At 40.7% G+C, this 21,307-nt stretch overlaps 1 long non-coding RNA gene across 1 annotated transcript in view; it reads left to right on the top strand.

The window, feature by feature from the left end:
• Positions 1-1,560: 1,560 nt before the first annotated feature.
• Positions 1,561-21,307, top strand: part of LOC142827252 (uncharacterized) — a 108,123-nt gene continuing 88,376 nt past the window's right edge. Inside the window, exon 1 of the long non-coding RNA XR_012901852.1 lies at positions 1,561-1,673. This is a non-coding gene — a long non-coding RNA (uncharacterized LOC142827252). The remainder of the gene's footprint in view (positions 1,674-21,307) is intronic.

The raw sequence follows: 21,307 nt of genomic DNA on the forward strand, positions 1-21,307 counted from the left end.
GCATTAAATAGCAATTGCTGTGTAGGTGCAAAGTATCATTAATTACCAATGACAACTTAAGTACAACTTATTTTAAGTCTGTAACACCCATGATTGAAAAACATTGCCAGGTATTTTGAAGGCTGAGCTTTGCTATACATAAACAATTCCACTTCCCATTTCTTTAGTGCAGCATTCTGCCATTAAGTGTAGGTAGATTTAAGTCCCTGTCCTGCAATGATCTCCATTCCTCCAGACTTCTGCACTCATGTGAAACCAATAGAACGATGATTTAGGCTTCAATGCAGGACTGGGGGCTTAATTTGTAAATGGAGAAAATATCTTTTCCTTTTGTATGACTGTAAATGAAAACATTAACTTTTGGTTAAAAATCATGCTGCTCAGAGTGATAGAATTCTATTTTGTGCTCTGTTTCTTTAAATGTACAGTGAGCAATGCAGTAGAATGTGTTCTTTATTAAAGAAGTATGTGAGATGCTGAAGGGTCTTGTGATTTAGCTAAAACAGAATTTGCTCAGGGCAGGGGAGCTGTTTTTTAAAACAAGACTCCTTGATTGTGTTTAGGAAGCGGGCAGCAGAGCAAGCTGAGATCCTCAAATACAGTAAAGAACTCTCTTCTGCCCCCAATCGTTCATAATCAAGATTCATCCCAGTAGAGTGCCAAGTTAAACGAAGCATAATTAATGTATTTGAAATTGTCCGGCTTTGCTCAGTTTTTAGTTGTCTTGTGTACTGCTGTAAATTCTAAATCAACAGCATAGACACAATTTGAATGTTGTATTTTGAATCTGGCAGTATGCTGTGATAACTCTGCGGCCTCATAGATTTTATATTTTTCTCAGGGTGACTTCTAAAGACAGTGATCAGTTTGCAAGTAAAAAGATGCTTTCGGATGTCAAGTTTTGGGAATCTCACAGCTCAGCTGTGCTTCATTGACATTAATAACGATTCTGCGGGATCCGGGGACCCTCAGTTATTGCTGTGTAACACCGCGGTCTTAATGGGCTTTTCTGAGGTGTCGCTGGGAAAAACAAACAAAAAAATCTACATACCCAAGAAGAGAGAGAATGCAGCACACACTCTCTTGGGCTTGCTCTTTCTCTAGCTGTGCACTTTTTGCTTTTCAGTTACTATGACATGGACAGAAAGCTGATTTCTGAGCTTGTCATTTACATCTGTGCTTTCACTGCTATGTGTGGGTGGAGAATTGTGATTTGATAGCATTACATATCTACTTTATACAGGCTTAAATGATTACACAGGGGGCAAGGCAGTAGAGAATTAAGATAATAGGGAGTATATCTATTGAGCAAGGAAGGGACCTGAATCGCTTTTCGTTGCATGGCCACTTTTTTTTAAAATATCTAATACAGCAGAGGATTGAGGCTCATAATGCAGCACTTTGGTGTCTTTGCCAATATATCTGAATTCCTTAATCATATGCATAGGTGTTCCTTAATCCTATACACAGATTTCCCACTGAAGTTTGGAAACTGCTTTTGCAATTGTTCCTGCTGTTTATTTAGTGCTAGGAATGTGCTTGGCCTGGTACAAGATACAACGATAAAGACCCTCTTGGTTCATGAGCACAGTATAAAGCAAGCCATTTCTGTAGGAAAACAGTTGGGCTTCACAGGATTCTGTTACAGCAGCATTTTGGGGGGAATTGAAGAGGTAAGGCAAACTGCTTTGGTCTTATAAGCTATTTAACTGTTTCAAGAATCTTTGTATGTACATGTTCACTTTATTTTTGTCATGTTACTCATTTTTCTCTAAGCAGTGTTAGGTTCTTTACTTGTAAACTAATGGGACTACTATTTTGAATGATGTTAATTGGGTATATAAAAGTTTTCAGGATCAAGGCTTTAATGTTTGCTTAATGTTTTGGTGTGAGTGAACAAATAATACCAGGTTGTCAGGAGTTTCTTTTGGCCTCTGGGAATTTAAAATAAATTGTCACAGTCATAAACATACGGTATAAGCAGAAGTTTAACAGAATGTTATTAACTTTTGTCCCCTTTTATGTTTTCATAAGTGTCGTACTATCATCTTGGGGTTTAGTTTCTTAGAGGCAAAAGAAGAAAGGAGATGTAGGGTATGTCTAGACTACATGCCTCTGGCGACAGAGGCATGTAGATTAGGCTACCCGACAGAGTAAAATGAAGCGGCGATTTAAATAATCGCCGCTTCATTTAAATTTACATGGCTGCCACGTTGAGCCGACAAACAGCTGATCAGCTGTTTGTCGGCTCAGCGCGATAGTCTGGATGCTCCCCTGCCGACATCAAAGGGAGTTGTCGACAATCCAGGTATGCCTCATCCCATTACTTAAATCGCCACTTCATTTTACTCTGTCGGGTAGCCTAATCTACATGCCTCTGTCGCCAGAGGCATGTAGTCTAGACGTACCCGTAGATTGTAAAATACCTTATAAGGTGCTGTTTATTAAAATATTCACTTAAAAATGGAATGAGTCATCCACAAGTACCCTTCATATATCCACAAACTCATGCATAGGAATGGTTTCCTATCAATGTCAGTAGGTGTTACTCATGCATAGAAATTTGTAGGATCAGGATGACAAATAGTCTCTGTCACATAGTAAGAACCCAGCTTTTTGTTTGCTTAGCGTTTCCAGCCCATATAGGATGCTGGCAAGGAGTTAAAGCGTGGTTGCCATAGCATCTTACTCTATCCTCTCACTATCCTGGCTTCTACCAGCAACTCCCCACCTGTCTTCCACCTTTTTAGGACTTTATATAGCTATATTTTTGTGTACTGACATACTCTTCTGTCAATTTTAGCTGTTTCTGGTCAGCAGGAAGCAATGTCTTATTAACTTCCATCCATCCATCCATCCATCCATCCATCCATCCATCCATCCAAAGAGACGCACACATACATGTGTGGGGGAAGAGACAGGACAAACATAGACTTGTAGTTTTCCATTTATTTAAATGGGAGAATGCAGTATTGCATATATAACTATGTAAGGTTATTAACAGAGTAAACTGAGGTCTAGTCACAGAATTCCAAAATGGGATTTCTCAGAAACGGACAGGATCTGTTTCAAGCACTTTATATATGAATACTAAAGGACTTACCCGGCATTGCTCAGGTCCTTCAGGGGTCTGGGAGCATGGGGCATGCAGGAGTCCAGACAGGGGTTTGAGGATGTGGGGGGTAGGTGGTGCAGAAGTCAGAAGGTGAGGGAGCTCAGGGCATGGGATGGGGCTGTAGGAGTCAGGCTTGGGGTTTTGGAAAGTGTGTGTGTGTAGGTGCGAAGGGGGGAGGCCACCGGAGAGGGGGTGGGAGCAGTTGCTGACTTCTCCCTGGGGCCAGTTCAGGGTGGTAGGAGGCCCCAAGGCCCACCCACCACCTATTTCTTGGGGTTGACCGAGTGCCCTCCTGTGGTCATTCTGTGTCTGCTGTCCCCCTGTGATCATTCATGTATAACTATCCTTGCTATCACAGCCTTCCCTTTCCATTTGGTGAGAGAGGATCATATTTCACACGTATCCCTTTGTCCTGGCACAATCAAACCCTGACATTTCTTTAAGTTATAATAGGAAGCTGTGTACCAAATTTGGTGGGCTTAGCTATTACCGTTTACGACAAATAGACTCATAGACAGACAGGTAGACACATAGATGCATAAACTTTCTTTTCTTGACTCTTTCAGGTTTAGGAAGCTCTATTTTTCCCGCTACTTTACTACTGTCCTAGGAAAAAATGCTAGGTATTAAACAGATATTAGATTATTATTATTATTAATTAATCTATTCTGGTGGATTTTATCAAATAGGTGTGTCTTGGACCTTGCTATAAAACTAGTCAGACTGACTCATTCTAAAATCTTCTGGTAACTTGTTTCATAAATGAATCAGAGCCCTGCAAAAGAGGGGTGACATTGCAATGGTGGTCATGGGAGGACACAGAAAAATGAAGAGTCTGGTCTACAACTGGCTTAAGTAGGCGATGCTCTTACCTAAAGTGGTCTCAGTTGCCTGTTCATTCACTGACTTCAAAAATCACTGGCCGCTTTTTGTGTGGAGCAGCATCCTAGGTGCCCTTAATAAAAGACCCACCACTGTACTCTAATGTACCATAATATGAGTGGGTCCCAGACCAGGAGTACCCACCCTTGCTGTCCTTTTGCTGGAAAGAACTGGAAATCTGGTGAAGCGTTGTTCCCTTTCTCTCCAGCCTGCTGCTTGAATAGCCCTATGTCATTATAGCACTTCCAAGGGGATGTTATCCATAAGAGAATGGTACCCCAAATAACCGTTTGCTTTCTGTGAATCTCAGAGGCAATCCAACAACTGAGAGACAGTAATATAAAATCACATTATGTCTCTATGGGTCATTTCAGATGTTTTTATAATGGAGAAATCATTTGATATTGTTAAAAGGTAAAATCTTGATAGAAAAGTAAAATTGGAAACTGTCTTGTTCAACCCACCTCTTCATTGGGCAGGTATTTCTACATGAAAGATTTAAGCCAATTAGGGATGTGCTCTAAATCCTTATGGGAATTTTCTTCTTTAAACTCTACTGATGTATCATTTGAATGCCCAATAATAACAAAAAAGACACTAAAACTTAGACCTAAGTGATTTTCAGCAATTAAAATAGCTCTGGTATTTTAAAAGCCAAATACATTGACATTTGCCAGATATAAATGCATTTTCCATTTACTCTGCCAGAAGAAGTTGGACTAGTAAAAGTCATTAGGGCACAAACTACAGTGCTTGCTGCAGGTTTTGCAAGGTGGGACCTTAGTCAGTTTCATCCTATAGAAGTGGTCTTAGGAAAGCATTTGTGTTCAGGAGCGCCGTGCTAATCCACTTTCTGTATGTTTGCCAGCCTGGTTGAAAGAAAGAATATAAAAAGGAAACTGAAAGATGGAAAACAGGAGGAATGAATCATATACTCATTAGACATCTTCACAGTTGCTGGTGACACTGACTGCACAGTGCAATCAGTGCTGAGTACCTCAGTATTTAAAAGAAAATGGGTATAAAACCATTAAAAAAATCACTCTGGTGTGGTTACCTCCTACTATGTTTTTGTTGTCTTTGAGTTAGCATATATATTCATAATACCTGTTATAGGTAAGAATGCAAATCCGCTTTTAACAGAAGACTGTTAGAAGTCCCCTTTCTTTGGCACATTAATATTTTGTGATGAAATTTTCCATGTGTTATTTCTGCCCTAGTGGAAACATTGTTGAAAGTTCACACAAATCTTGTAGCTTTTCATTTTCTCTGTGCTCCAGACCAACAGTTTGAAGGATAAAACCTTACAAGAAAAATGTCATGGTTAAAATAAATGACTTTCATTTTAGGGGAGTTTTAAGTTATTGATAGTTGTGGACAGAGAATATATATAGAAGTCCAAATGTTAGGAAATACATCCATAAATGTGCATCAAGAATCAGTGGTAGTTGTTGGAGTTGGCCATCATATTCCCTCTGCATGTGCACGTCCTGTAGTTTGTGTAAGAATAGTTGAAGGTCCTTTGGAAGCATCTGCTAGCTTTTGTTTCATGAAGAAGCTGGGAATGGGAATGGAATAAAATTCTTCATGGTTTGTTTTCAGGCAATTTAAAAAGAACTATTCTAGATAAAGATCCTTACTCAGAGAAGATAGTACTTTGCTCTTCCAACTCCCATTGAGATCAATGGGATCACTCCAAGATTAAGAAGCTACTCCATGTGAATAAGAGTATTAAAATCTGCCCCTTAGGATGCATTTCAAATTGCTGTCTCATGTATCCCGCAGTGGCTATATCTGTGCTAAAATGAAACACCCATGGTGGGCCCATATCAGCTTATTCAATGCCTTGGGGCTCAGAAGCAGGTCCGAAAATTATAGTGTAGATGTTTGGGCTTGATCCAAAGCATGGATTCTGACACCTTGCATGCAAGCAGGGATAATTTCAGAGCCCAAAGTATACCGAAGACCATACATCTACTCTGGTTTTTATAGCCCCCCAGTTCTGTGAGCTCAAGTCAGCTGTCCTAAGCTCTGAAACTTGATGCCAAGTTTTTTTGTTGTGGTGTAGACTAACCCAATCTATATGATGCTTTAAAATTCTGGGAGAGGTGAATTTCTATATGCATGAGACTTTAATCTTTTCAAATTCTAAAGATGTATGCAGATAAAAATATGTATTTTCACAGGAAGCTCAGGTTGTCAACTCTATGCACAGAAGAACATCAAAGTGTTTTAATATACACAAATCTAGAGGAGGTGGTGCAGCTTTAACTGTGAAGTATGTAGGTGGCCAGATGAAGTTTGGATTCAGATGTTCAAGTCTCACTTAATGTACAAGCTAAATTTTCCACACAATCTGTAACTTCAGGTAAACTTTACTTGGACAGGCATCTGTAAAGGTAAAGTGAGTCCTGTTTTCAATAAGACTGGTAAAACCTTGTCACTCGCAAATGTTTTTTGTGGTCTGGTTTTCATTATAATAACTCAGTGCAGAACTAATTTAATGCTGTGCTACTATCAAAAAATGACAGCAGGAAGTAAACTTAAATGCCGAGAACAGACCATATGCAATTCACTTTTATTTTTTAATGTCTTCCATAAACACACACAGATTAAATTAGGAAAGCTGGTATAGGTTTTTCGGTTACATGTGGTGTTTAGTTAAATACTGAAGGATAAAAATGGAAACCAGGAAGCCCACAAGTTTCAATTTATTTTGTGGGCCACTGGGCATCAAAGACAAATTGGATCTTTAAGATTTTCTTTATGGATGAAAAGTTAGCCCTAAAGTCCTTGCTACAGAAGAAATGGCATGAAAGCCCTTCTAAGCAGAGATATTAGCAGCAAGTAGTTACACTGGAGTTTGTCAGTTAATTTAGCACATTTTTTAAAAAAAGATTAAATTACTTTTTTTTCCCCAAAAGTTGTATAGCGTATTATATTTCAGGCATAAATAAAAGCTACAGAGCTGTTTGCAACTTGATTCATTGTCACTTGATTCAGTGGAGTCACAGAGTGATCAAGTGAAAAGACCTAGAGCACTCTGGCATACATTAGAAACAGGAAGAGACTTCTTTAAACCTAAAGTCTACAGTGATGAAGTCTTTTATCTTTAATCTCAAGACCACAGGATAATGTTCTGGCCTCCTGTGACTTTCCTTGGGTAAAGCTTCCCAAGGAAGCTCAGGGGTAAAGGTTCAGGGGTTTTGGCTGCTAAAGGAAGGAGTCTATTTTTGCGCCTATTTATTCTGTATGGGTCTTGCTGTATTTATCCTGTATTGGGCCACTTAAGTATTATGGTAACACAATTATATTATCATGTAACCTAGTCATTTGAGCAGCCTGTGCCACATAATTAAGGACAATTGCTTAAAGTCTTCCTTTTAGTTTCATTAATAGAGACCTGTTTGTCTATTTTGCTTATAACCAGACTGCATTATTGTAGCTACTCTTTTGTGTTATGTGAAATGCTATGGTGTGAACTTTTAAGTCCACGTATGACTTCAGAAGCAGTCAACTTTTTAAAAAAAAGTTCATTCTGCATGTAGAGGCATTGCTAATTCCAGTTGTTTTCCCAAGCACTGGATCAATAATGCCACTAGAATTAGAATGAACATTAAGCCTGTCCACTGCGAAGTCCATGCTTGTGCTTAAAAGCTCACATCTCAGCATTTACTGTACAGATCCATTGTGTCCATCCTATCAACCTATTTATTATTACATAAGAATGTAACATAAGAACGGCCGTACTGGGTCAGACCAAAGGTCCTTCTAGCCCAGTATCCTGTTTGCTGACAGTGGCCAGCACCAAGTGCCCCAGAGAGGGTGGACCAAAGACAATGATCAAGCGACTTGTCTCCTGCCATCCCTCTCTAGCCTCTGACAAACAGAGGCCAAGGACACCATTTTATCCCCTGGCTAATAGCCTTTAATGGACCTAACTTCCATGAAATTATCTAGCTTCTCTTTAAACTCTATTATAGTCCTAGCCTTCACATTATTATTATTATACTTGATTATTATTTCTTTTATTGTTAATGATTGTGCCTTTTAGACACACCCCTGATGCAGCACATAATACCAAGAGGAGCTCCAGCAAGGAACAGGGCTGGATTTACTCACCTATAGACACAACATCTTGAGTGCCTCTCCTGCCTATTGCTGACCTACATGTTTTCCAATTTAAAAAAATGAAACGTTTACTCACTTTTAACTTCACATGCCCCACAAAATACCAGTAGATACATGGCTAATTGAAAATCTGGTCATGGAAAAGAATTTCAGAGCACAGTTTCTCCAGGCCTCTCATCTTCCAGGTGGAGTGTGGTGAGATTCACATAGCTAACTCACTGTTTGATATTTAGGGAGCTGGAATCTGTCATTGCCCTTATTCAAGCCAGTGCTTCTGGAAGCAGGTATTTGATACATAGACCCTAATCTGTTCACATTTGCGTGGAACAAAGATTTAGGCAGGTCCTACTGTCTACGCAGGGAAGGATGAACTATTTACTACCTCTTCTCCACTCCATATCTATCTAGGAATAATACCTAATTGAGCCCTAATTCTTTGGTGTCAGATTCTGCCACGCTCAATTATGCTGGAGGAGTTCTTTAATTCATGAGTTTTACTGAAGTTATTTGAACTACTTGCCACATAAGGTGCAGTGTTCCCCGTAAGCTGTGCGCTTGTGTGGCTGCTCCGGAGAGATTCAGATGCTGCCCAGGTGTGTAGCACAGCGCCCACAGCTAGGTTTATATTTCTCCACTGGTGGACATCCACACATGCTTTGGCACGCACAAAAAAAATTTCTGCTCCTGAATGAAAAAATGCACACATGGACGGAGAAGATTAGAGGAAACATTGATAAGGTGCAGTAAGTATGATGGAATTTTTCTTTTAGCTACCATTGTGAACGCTTGCAGAGTTTTAACAAAGAGTATGCTTGGCACATACACAGAACCAAATTCATCTCCCATTTGATCATCTTGTACCCTTGACGTGCAGGGAGAAGTTCTCATAGATTCCATGGAGATGTTTGCTTAATAAATACTGGCATAATGTAGGTGACTTGAAGAGGAGCTGAGGACTGAACTGTGGTTACTTATTAGTTAGCAAGATGATGTTTGGATTGCGAGGGTACTATTATAGAGTGTTCTGGGTTAACTAGGGTTGGTGAAAAATTGGCAGCTTTGCTCACCAGAAGTTTGCACAGGCTTTCCCATTGGTTTTAGTCTATATTAAGGTTCACCCAAGTTTTGCTTTCATTTTAAAGTTCAAATGAAAATCTGAAAGCAAATTTCAGTAAAAAATGCAGTGTCGTGCTGAAGCAATTCCTCTAGGTCATGGTGGGGAACCTCAGGCCCAAGAGCTGGATGTGGCCCCCAGGCTCCACTCCCCGCGTTGGGGAGCCTGTGCCTACTGCAAGACTGGAGCACACAAAATCTGCTAGCCTGGCTCCTACTAGGCTCTGGTGTAGGAGGGGAATGTGGGGAGTGTCTTTCTCCTTCTCTGTCAGGGGCCAAGTTAGTGAGAGGTGGGTTTTTTTGTTTTGTTTTGGGGTTTTTTGGCTTCTCACTTGAGAGCAGCCCCTGACTGATTATCTGTGGGTCAGCAGCCCCAAACCCAAAAACGGTTCCCCACCCCTGCTCTAGGTTCAGTCAATATGAGGCGTAGGATTGCAAACCTGGGCTGGAATCTTGAACATAATTAGGAAAATCTTATATTTTGGAGTTTCCATATTAATACTTTGCTGTGCTCTTGGAGAGCAATATATTCAGTTTATAGATCAATATACAGTAGTCAGAATCTGTCCTGACCCATCTTCCTTTATTATTTAAAACTTATTACATTATTATTTTCTTATGCAATTTGTTTTCCCCTCTTGCAATGCACAGCTGAGATGCTGACATGCATATTGGGTTGATTTTATGATTATTATTCCATTGGGGGAAAAGGCATAAAGTGTTTTGAAATAAAAACTTACACAAAACATTAAATAGACTATGCAAAGATATTTAGTAAGAAAAGTTGAGCCAGATTGAGAGCCTCTGACACTGCTCCTTTCATTCCTTTGCATCGGTGACCAGAATAATGCCCTGAGGCACGCTTGCACTCTCTTTCACACACATACAAAAAATGGTTTTTGAGCCATACATATATTTACTTACATCATTTATGTCCTATGTTTCAGTGACTCCCACAATACATCCAATATCTCTTCACATCTTGGGGACTGTCAGATAAATCCTAGAAAAACATGTAATATATACCAAAATAAAATTATTTAAAAGAATGTTTCAATATTCAGAAGTGAGGGCTTTAAAATGGCAAAAATAGCTGTGACATAAAGGATCCTGGGGTATCTAAAGAAACATTGAAGAGACTTGCACAAGATAAAAAGTCCTTTATTTTTAAAAAAGTACGCCTCTTATAGATGCTAAACTGCAACTCACTATAAATAACTGAATAGTCCCTGAATAGTCCCTCTGAATTCAGTGTTAATATTCGTATGTTAGATAACATGCATGTTTGCAGGAAGAGGACAGGGATGTTAACTATTGTGTAATAGCTGGATTGTTAGTGGTTACAGGTTTACGTGCTGGGGGAGGAGGTAGGCAGGAGCAGGTGCTCATCGGAAGCTGGCTTTAAGCAGTTCCCCACAAGCACTGGCTCCCACCAGCACCCGCCCCCCCACTACCTCTGACAAGAGGCAGCTCCATGGGAACTGATATGCATGGAAAGCCAGCTTGAAAGCCACTTCTGGTGTTGACTTGCTCCTGCCTGTCCCCTCACGCCCTGTGCTGCTACCTCTTTTAAACCGACTCCCACCCATCCCCACTTGCTGCACTGCTGCCTCTGTGGGAGGTGGGGCAGGTCAGATAGCTCCATGTGGATCAGCTTCCACCTGCCCCTCCACACGTCTGCCTCAAATACAGAGGCAGCAGCGTCAGGGGGGAGCAGGCAGGTGCCTCCGTGGGAACCCAGCAGTATGCACAGGCAGTTGGCTGGAAAGCTGCATTCCCACGTTTAATGGCTCCTGCCTGCCCACCTCACCACCTTTGCTGCTGTCTCTCTATCAGAAGCAGCAGTGTGTGGGGGAAGTGTGGAGGGAGGGACAAGCAGTTCCATGGGAGCCGGTGTTCATGGAGAGCCAGCTCCTCTGTGCTGCTGCCTCTGCAGAAAACAGGCAACTTTGCAGGAGTCAGCACTTGTGGGGAACTGGCTTAAAAAGTCAGCTCCCCAAAGGCACCGGCACTTGCCTCCCCACCCTTCCTGCCTCCAATACAGAGGAAGGGGGGATGCATACAGTCATTAGGATTAACTGATAAGCCCAGGCTTATCGGTTAATCATGTAAATGACTACACACTAACATCCCTAGAAGAGGACCCTAATCTTGTATTCATGAGAAAGTTACATACATTTATTCTTCACGAATTATGCTGTTTGTTTATTTTCTGGATTTCTTAATAGTGCAAGGAGCTTTGTCAGTTGCACTTTGGTTTCTAGTCAATGTATTTGTTTGGTCCTAACTCCATACTGTATTGCCTGGATTTGCAAATTGTCAGGTGTACTGTATAGTGTTGTTTTTTGTTTTTGTTTTTGAGAGAGAGAGAGAGAGAGAGAGAGAGAGAGAGAGAGAGAGAACACATTCATAGAATTTAAAGAACGATCATGTAAACCTTTATAGTAGTGTTAAGTTTAAACACCGTATCTTTGGGAAACCTAGTATGGGCTAAATTTGACCTGATTGTGCTATTTTAGTGCCCCAATTCTTGTTTATAACTAAAATGCTGAGAAACTTTACCAGATCTAAAACACCTATTTTGTTCCAGTTGTATATTGTAGTTTTTATATACTTATCCCCCAAGATCTAGAATAAGAAAAGTATGATTGCTTAACTTAGTTTATATGAAATACTTAAAATGGAACCCTCACATTGTGTGGCGGTGGTTTTTTTGTCTATAGCCAGTAGGACAAATTCCTTCATTTTGTGTATGGGCATGCTGCTAAATAACTAGCCCCAAATCCAAAAAGCATCTTTTAAAAAGAGGCAGTCTGATTCCCTAACTCAGCAGTTATTGGACCAAAATGCACATGAAAGTGCATTGTGGGACATCTTAGGCTTCAGGATGGGTTAAGTGACAATAGTACCTCTGTGTACATTAAAACATCTTAGGGGGTAGCCATGTTAGTCTGTAACTTTAAAAACAATGAGAAGTACTTTGGCACCTTAGAGATTAACAAAAATATATATAGGATCATTGGTAAGACCCACTTAATCTGATGAGTTGGAGTGGCAATAAGAGAATCCAAGATTTATATACTAGTAAAAGAAGTACTTCTCAATTGTAGGACCCATGTTAATGAAGCTAATTAAGAGGGTTGAATGTGTCCCATACATGGCTTTTGATGTGAAAAGGCGGATGTCAAAGGCAGGGAAAATTGGCTCTGTAGTGCTGTAACCAGTTAATGTCTTTATTCAAGCCCAGGGTAACAGTGTTAAATGTGTAGATGAATTCCAGTACATTAAAATTTACAATAGTGTTTTATTGTTAAGGCACATTAAGTAGTGCAACTGAAAATATAGATATGCAAAGACTTTGTTTGGTCTGGAGAAGGAACCACCTAAACATATGTGAAATGCTTACCTAAGACATGGATACAATCAATACAATTCAAAATTAAATTTAAAATGCATTTTTGGTATATGATTGTGCTTGTAACTTTGAAATGGCCTTCAACTATCATTCATGCAAGTAAAGCTCTGTCACACAAACATTTATTGTAAGTAAACAGAATGAGTGTAAACACAATCAAAGCAGTTTCAGGTCCAAGCAGATGTTGAGTGAGCTGTTTTATGTTTGATGCTTTTAGGGAGTTCCCAAAGTATATGGGAAAACTTACTACCACCTGCTTTTACACCTTCTGCCAACCACAGATCAGTTAAATTGAATACATTCTTACAGAGATGAATAGCATTACTCTAGGGCAGAGGTGGGCAATAATTTCTGAAGGGAGGGGCAATTCACAAATTTCTGGAGTGGTCATGGGCCACCCCAGAAGGGGTAGGTCTTGGGCAAAATGGGCAGTGCAAGGAGACTTCCATGCTCTCCTGCTCACAAACCCATATTGGCCTGGGGGTGGGGAAGTGTGTGAAGTCTTTGCCCTTTGTCCCGTTCCTGCCCTGCCAGGGGTGTGTAGTGTTTAGAGGAACCGCCAGCTGTTTTGAATAGCTGGTGGTTCCCTCTGGTGTCACGTACCCATGATGGTGAAAGGAAACTTTGCGCATTTCCCTGCCCCCAGGTCTTGAACAGCTTGGTGGCCATAGGCCAGATCAACTGGTTGGTGGGCTGAATCTAGCCCAAGGACTCTGTCTTGCCCACCTTTGCTCTAGAACAAAGGAGGTCTGAGTGCAAAGTAGGGAAAGGTAGGTAATTTAAAAGACAATGACATGAATAATGAAAACTCCTAGAAAATACAAATCATTATCCCAGAAAGGCAAGGAGGATATGTAAAAGATTCCTTTTATTTTGTCTGTTTGGTTCCTAAATGTCTTTTTCATATTTGCTTCCAAATGATCTGCTATCAGCAAGACATATTTTGAATTTGACAGAGCCATGCAATAACTGACTCTCTTTACCCTGATGCACTTTTTAACCAGACACATGAACCTGATTAAGTTTTTCTGTACTGAGTTTTGTTGTTTAATTGGCTAATAATGGACAATTCTGTGGAATTTCAATAGTGACTTTGATTGTCTGCCTGAGTAACTAATTGCTGATGGAGCTTCCTGAATGATGCCAGAGAAAACATTGTTTAAATCCCATTGAATTTTATATTAGGAGAATCTTATTGGGCAGCTCTGGAGAAAATCTTTGTTTTATGAGAACTTCATGATAGAATGAAACAATATAGCTGTTTCTCAGAACGAGTTCAGTTATCCGCAGTACAGTTATATAAGCCTGCAAGGTCAATGGAAAAATCCCAGAAGGGATCAATACTGTTTTACACATACAAATTTGCATAAGCATCCATCAGACGTCCAAAACAATCATTCACATATTAGTGAGCAAAAGGGAGTATGCCTGTATACGACTGGGATCGCTTAATCTCCTTAAGGTTAGGCATGTACTGATGTGCTTTGCTGAGTGAGAACCATAGTGCTCAGTGAGAGCACTCAAGAAGAACCAGAGTGCAGGACTGAGCTCATATTTCTCAACCCTTTGGGGTTTATCATTTTGGACCTTCTGTCCTGTAGTATTATGACAGAAAATCATTGTGCAGCAATTTCATCTCTATTTCAATAAGTTTTTGTATGTAGAAGTGCTTTGGCTTTTTATTTTGGTTGTTGATCTAGAAATATTCTCTCAAGCTTTTGTGAGGGTAAAGTTTAGAGGTGGAAGCAACAGGGGTGATGTTGTGGTTGGTGTCTGCTATAGACCACCAGATCAGGTGGATGAGGTAGACGAGGCTTTCTTTGGGCAACTGAGAGAAGCTTCCAGATCACAGGCCCTGCTTCTCATGGGGGACTTTAATCACCCTGACATCTGTTGGGGGACCAATAGAGCAGGATGCAGACAATCCAGGATGTTTTTGGAGAATGTTGGCGATAACTTCTTGGTACAAGTGCTGAAGGAACTGACCAGGGGCCATACACAGCTTGACCTGCTGCTCACAAACAATGAGGAACTAGTAGGGGAAGCAGAGGGGGGTGACAACCTGGGAAGCAGTGATCATGAGATGGTAGATTTCAGGATCCTGACCACAGGAAGAAAGGAGAGTAGCAAAATACACACTCTGGACTTCAGAAAAGCAGACTTTGACTCCCTCAGAGAACTGATGGGCAGGATTTCCTGGGATGCTTACATAAAGGAGAAAGGAGTCCAGGAGAGCTGGCAGTATTTTAAAGAAGCCTTATTGAAAGCACAGGAAGAAAACATCCCAATGTGTAACAAGAAAAGCAAATATGGTAGGCGGTCAGATTTGCTTACTGGGGAAATCCTTGGTGATCTTAAACACGAAAAGGAAGCTTACAAGAAGTCGAAACTTGGACAGATGACTAGGGAGGAGTATAAATATATTGCTCGAGAAAGCAGAGGAGTTATCAGGAAGGCAAAAGTGCAATTGGAATTGCAGCTAGCAAGGCATGTGAAGGGTAACAAGAAAGATTTCTACAGGCCTGTTAGCAAGAAGAGGGTGATCAGAGAGGGTGTGGGGCCCTTACTGGATGAAGGACGTAACCTAGTGACAGATGATGTGGGAAAAGCTGAAATATTCAGTGCTTTCTTTGTCTCTGTCTTCACGGTCAAGGTCAGCTCCCAAACAAATGCACTAGACAATGCAGTACGGGAGGGAGTTGGACAACTCTTGATGGGGAAAGAACAATTAGGAACTATTTAGAAAAGCTAGACATACACAAATCCATGGGTGTGGATTTAATGCATCCGAGGGGATTGGCAAATGTCATTGCAGAGCCTTTGGCCATTATCTTTGAAAACTCGTGGAGATTGGGAGAGATCCCGGATGATTGGAAAAAGGCAAATGTAGCACCCAGCCTTCAAAAAGGGGAGAAGGACAATTCAGGGAACTACAGAACAGTCAGCCTTACCTCAGTCCCTGGAAAAATCATGGAGGGGATCCTCAAGGAATCCATTTTGAGGCACTTGGAGGGGAAAGTGATCATGAATAGACAACATGGATTCATGAAGCGCAAGTCATGCCTGACCAAACTGATTAGCTTCTATGATGAGGTAACTGGCTCTGTGGAAAGTGGATGTGATATACCTTGACTTCAGAAAAGCTTTTTATACAGTCTCCCACAATATTCTTGCCAGCAAGTTAAGGGATTATGGATTGGATAAATGGACTGTAAGATGGATGGAAAGCTGGCTAGACTGGTGGGCCCAATGGGTAGTGATCAACTGCTCGATGTCAGGTTAGCAGTCGGTTTCTAGTGGAGTGCCCCAAGGATCAGTTCTAGGGCCGGTTTTGTTCAACAATTTTATTAATGACCTAGATAAGGAGATGGATTGCACCCTCAGCAAGTTTGCGGATGACACTAAGCTTTGGGAGAGGTAGATACACTGGAAGGCAGGGATAGGGTCCAGAGTGACCTAGACAGATTAGAGGATTGGGCCAAAAGAAATCTTATGAGGTTCAACAAAGACAAGTGTAGAGTCCTGCACTTGGGATGGAAAAATCCCAAGCATTGTTACAGGCTGGGGACCGAATGGCTAAGTAGCAATTCATCAGAAAAAGACCTGGGGATTACAGTGGATGAGAAGCTGGATATGAATCAACAGTGTGCCCTTGTTGCCAAGAAGGCTAATGGCATATTAGCTTGCATTAGGAAGAGCATTGCCAGCAGATCTAGAGAAGTGATTATTCCCCTTTATTTGGCTCTAGTGAGGCCACACCTGGAGTACTGTGTCCATCTCTGGCCTCTCTCCCCCACCCCCACTATAGAAAGGATGTGGACGCATTGGAGAGGGTCCAGCGGAGGGCGACCAAAATGATTAGGGGGCTGGCGTGCATGACCTATGAGGAGAGACTGAGGGATTTGGGTTTGTTTAGTCTGCAGAAGAGAAGAGTGAGGGGGGATTTGATAGCAGCCTTCAATTTCCTGAAGGGAGGTTCCAAAGAGGATCGAGAGAGGCTGTTCACAGTAGTGACGGATGGCAGAACAGAGAGAAATGTTCTCATGTTACAGTGGGAGATGTCTAGGTTGGACATTAGGAAAAACTATTTCCCTAGGAGGGTGGTGAATTACTGGGATGGGTTACCTAGGGAGGTGGTGGAATCTCCATCCCTGGAGGTTTTTAAATCTCGGCTTGCCAGGGCCCTGGCTGGGTTGATTTACTTGGGATTGGTCCTGCCTTGGGCAGTGGGCTGGACTTGATGACCTTTTGAGGTCTCTTCCTGCTCTGTCATTCTATGATTCTAAAGTCAAATCATTCTGTATTTCTGTAATTTGGCAGTTACAAAGGGATCTGTAGAACAGAAGCAATAATCTGGGGCAGGGATAGCAAGCTCCTGTTTTTACATAACTAAACTAGCCATTGTTACCAATTCTCGAGAATGCATCATGAGCTTTTCAGTCTATAGTGTCTTTTGTTGGATTACGAGAGCTCACGGTACAATACGGTAGCTAAGAGAGTAAATGTGGTCCTGGGTTGTACAAGGAGAAGCAAATCAAAGAAGACTAGGGAGATGGCATTACTATTGAATAAAGCACTAGTGAGACGTTTACTGGAATATTGTGTCCAAATCTGGTGTCAGCCGTTGCTGAGAAATTGGAATGGGTTCTGTAAAGAGCTACAAGAATTATCAAGGTCTGCAAAACATGCCTCACAGCATGAGACTAAAGAAACTCAATCTTTCCTTGGTTAACCAAGAGACGGTTGAGAAGTCTTGATCATAGTCTAAAAGAAGAAGATTTTGCTAGCGTAAAGCTTTTGTGATCCAGTGGCTGGAGCTGAAATTAGGTACCGTCAAACTACAAGAAAGAGTATTTTTTTACAGAGACAATAATTGACCATTGGAACAATTTACCTAAGGTTGTAGTGGATTTTCAATCATTAAGTCACTAAGCCACGATTAGACGTCTTTCTAAAAGGATAGTCTACTTCACCCTGCAATTATAGGCTTAATGTAGCAGCTACTTTGTGAAATTGCCTGGCCTGTGTTATGCAAGAGGTTAGAGTAGATTATCACACCAGACCTTTCTGTCTCTAAAAATATGACTCAGCTTCCATTTAAAATAAACAAGTTTTCAGCCTTCATGGTTACAGAAAAATGCTTGGAAGTGTGAACTCTAAATGCTGGAACCCAAAACTGATTTTATTTGAATCTTTTGACTTTTTAAAAGAAAATGTCATGAATTTTAAGTTTTTGTGGTTGGTAATGTTTCTCATCACTGCTATAAAATTCTGCATAGCTGCCATTTCATTTTGTATCAAATGTCTAATATATAATGCCACAGGCAAGAAATGGTTCTTGCTAACATTGGTGAGTCTTGCTTAGTCAGTTTCCAGAAGCTTATCTTGATAAATTTGCAGAAGTTAAATTTTGGTCATGATGGGAAGAAAAATAAAGTTATGATAATTTATCTTACTATACAAAGGCCCAATTCTCCACTCCTTGTTCTAGTAAAAAGTGTCATTGAAATCACAGTTGCCTTAGTCAAGCGGGGCTAAAAGCTGCAGGGTTGGGTCTCTGTGGAATTGGAGTTATTCTGTTCTACTAACCTGCTCTTAAATATCTCCAGTGATGGAAATTCCACAACCTCCATAGGCAATTTGAGTGCTTAACCACGTTGACAGTAAGAAAATTTTTCCTAATGTGCAACTTAAATCTCCCTTGCTGCAATTTAGGTCCATTGCTTCTTGTCCTACCATCAAATGTTAAGGAGAACAATTTTTCTGCTTCCTTCCTGAAATAATCTTTTAGGTACTTGAATCTGTCACCATGTCCTTTTTTTTTCTTTCTTCAGACTAAACAAACCCTTATAGGTCATGTTTTCTAGAACTTTTATCAATTCTATTGAACTTCTCTGGACTTTTTCCAATTTGTCCATATCTTTCCTGAAATATGGCACTCATAAATACACTCTAGTTAATAGCTAATCAGTGTGGTGTACAACACAAATACGTCTCGTGTCTTCCTTCTAAAGTGCCTGCAATACAACCCAGAATGATGCTTGCTTGTTTTTGCAACAGTGTCACTTTTGAGTGATATTTTGCTTGTGGTACATTGTGATCCCTATTCCACTTTCTGCAGTACTTCTCCCTAGACCATTATTTCCCTCCAAAGGGGACTGGTGGTGACAAATGAGGATCCAATGCACAAACAAGTATTACCATGAAGTTCTTTCAATCCTTCCAGAAGGTCTTCAAGCAATACAAATAGGTCTTCTTTGCTTAACGTTCCATCTCCTGTCCTTTTTAGGTTGTTTTCCCCACCATAGATGAAAAATTGGATCAATTATATAAAAAGGTGTATTTTTGGCAGAATAACTGATCATTAGTCCAAGGAGAATTATTCTCTGTCTATTCAATGAGCTTTGGGAGTTGTCATATGACCTACATGGTCCATTTTTCTTATATTTTCAGTAATGTTTTCCAATATTAGACTGATACTGATTTAGGCTAATACAAAAAAAAAATAAATAATAAAAACAACCCTCTGAAAAATAATCACAACCTTGAATTTATTCTGTTCTGAAAGTAAGAAAAAGCAGTGATTCCTGAGAGCCTGTGAAAGTAAAATAAGAACATGAGAGCATCCTTACTGCATCAGACCAAAGATCCATTTAGCCCAGTATCTTGTATTCTGACAGTGGCCAATGCCAGATGCCCCAGTGTTGTCGGCAAGAGTAAGTCTCAGGTCCTACCCTAGGTTCTCAGAGTACAAAGGATGATACACAGGTATTTGTCAAACACATGTAGTTTATTTCCTGACAGCTAACAGCTGCACCCCTTAACTAGAAGGGCAACATAACAAAGAAGCGACATATCTTATGTCCCTTCCTGCTAGCCGGGGATCCCGAGTCAGCTGCAGACGAAGTGAGAGGTTGTCTCAGCTTCCAAGGCACTGGTACCCAAAGCCCATCGGTTAGGTCCAAATTGCTTTTTCTTTGGTGCAGTGTTAAATACAGTTCTCTTGCCTTGTTTTGCAGTTTGGAAATTTCCAGGGGTTACTCATTATATGATGATGTAGGCTTAGCTGTTAGTTATCGATCTGGTTCTGATCTAGTTCTACTTGTTCTTTGGCATTGTTTATGTGATCAGTACATTAGGGTAAACAGAATTGTTTGAGTTCTTGCCCTTTACCATTATCTTGTACTTGTTCTTGCTATACTGGCAACAATGCTTATCTTTAATGGTGTCTGTTCCCAAAGACTTGGTTCTGGATCATCAGATATAGGGGGAAGGGAAAGGGGGGAAAGAATGCAGGTCTCACCACCCCTAAACTGGCATGTACAAAGTTCTTCCACAATTAATGCCTATATCAAGAGGGAATGAACAGAACAAGTAATCATCAAGTGACTGTAATCATCAAGTGATGGACCCTGTTCTCCATTTCCAGCTTCAGGCAAAAAGAGGCTGGGGAAAACCATCCCTCTCCATCCTGACTATTGATGAATCTATGTAATTGGTGAGATGATTGTACAAAATAGCTGTTATGTTGTTTTTCTCCTCTATAAATTAATTAAAAACCTAAGTAGATCTTCATTCAATTTTTTCTCCTGAAACAGTAGATGAGGATGGTGACAAATCCTTATCTAGTGCAGACATAATATTAGGGAAGTGTGGGAAAACTTGTGTTGCCAATGCAAGTTCTTTACTTGTTCTGAGCACTATTAATTTAGCTCAGTGGTTTGAGCATTGGCCTGCTAAACCCAGGGTTGTGAGTTCACTCCTTGAGGAGGCCATTTAGGGATCTGGGGCAAAATCTGTTAGGGATGGTATTTGGCCTTGCTGTAAAAGCAGGGGACTGGACTCAATGAACCTATCAAGGTCCTTTCCAGTTCTAGGAGGTAAGCATCTCCATTCATTTTTTAAAAATACAATTGTTATTGTATTGTATTATATTGGAAAAGGTACATTACTTACCACTGCAGACCATTTCCATAGCAGTTGTGGAAATATGGGGGAGGTTCTCTGTCTCATTGTTCAAGGACTAAGTGTCATTACGGTTGAGCACTGTGTAGGCCATCCATGTCTGTAAATAGGTTCCTTGAATATACCAGACAGGATATAGTGTCACTGTTATATGTCTTAGTTAGGGATGATTCTTTGTGAAGAGTAAGTATGTAATGCATTGTGAGATTCATATTTAAGGCACCACCTGTATTAGCTATCAAAGCATAATTTTGTATACTTCTTGGACCAACTATACTATAGCACCTACTAACTGGTTATATTTTCAGGATGGAAACTGGTTTAGTCTCCGGAAGTAAAGTGAAGTTCTAGGAATGGAATGTTTCTTTAATGTTGTAACTGGCTTTTCCTCACTATGGAGTGCTGTCTTCTATAATATGTAGTTTACTGGTGTGGAGTAAGAGGTTTAAGGTACAATAAGTAAGGGTGCCATTTTGAGAGGTGTGGGGGGGGAGGGGACGCAGCAGCCATGTGCTCCCGGACACAGTTTGCTTTTCATCCTGTTCCCTGGATGCTAAGGGAGTGAGGGGGAAAGTATTTGCATTCCGTGCATGCCTCTCACACCTGGCTGGTGAAAGGAGCTCATCAGCCAGGTATAAGAGGCATGCACAGAATGCAAGTACTTTCCCCTCTCTCCCTGATAGTAC

This window comes from Pelodiscus sinensis, chromosome 2, assembly GCF_049634645.1.
Source record: "Pelodiscus sinensis isolate JC-2024 chromosome 2, ASM4963464v1, whole genome shotgun sequence".
In the NCBI taxonomy this organism is placed as follows: Eukaryota; Metazoa; Chordata; order Testudines; family Trionychidae; genus Pelodiscus; species Pelodiscus sinensis.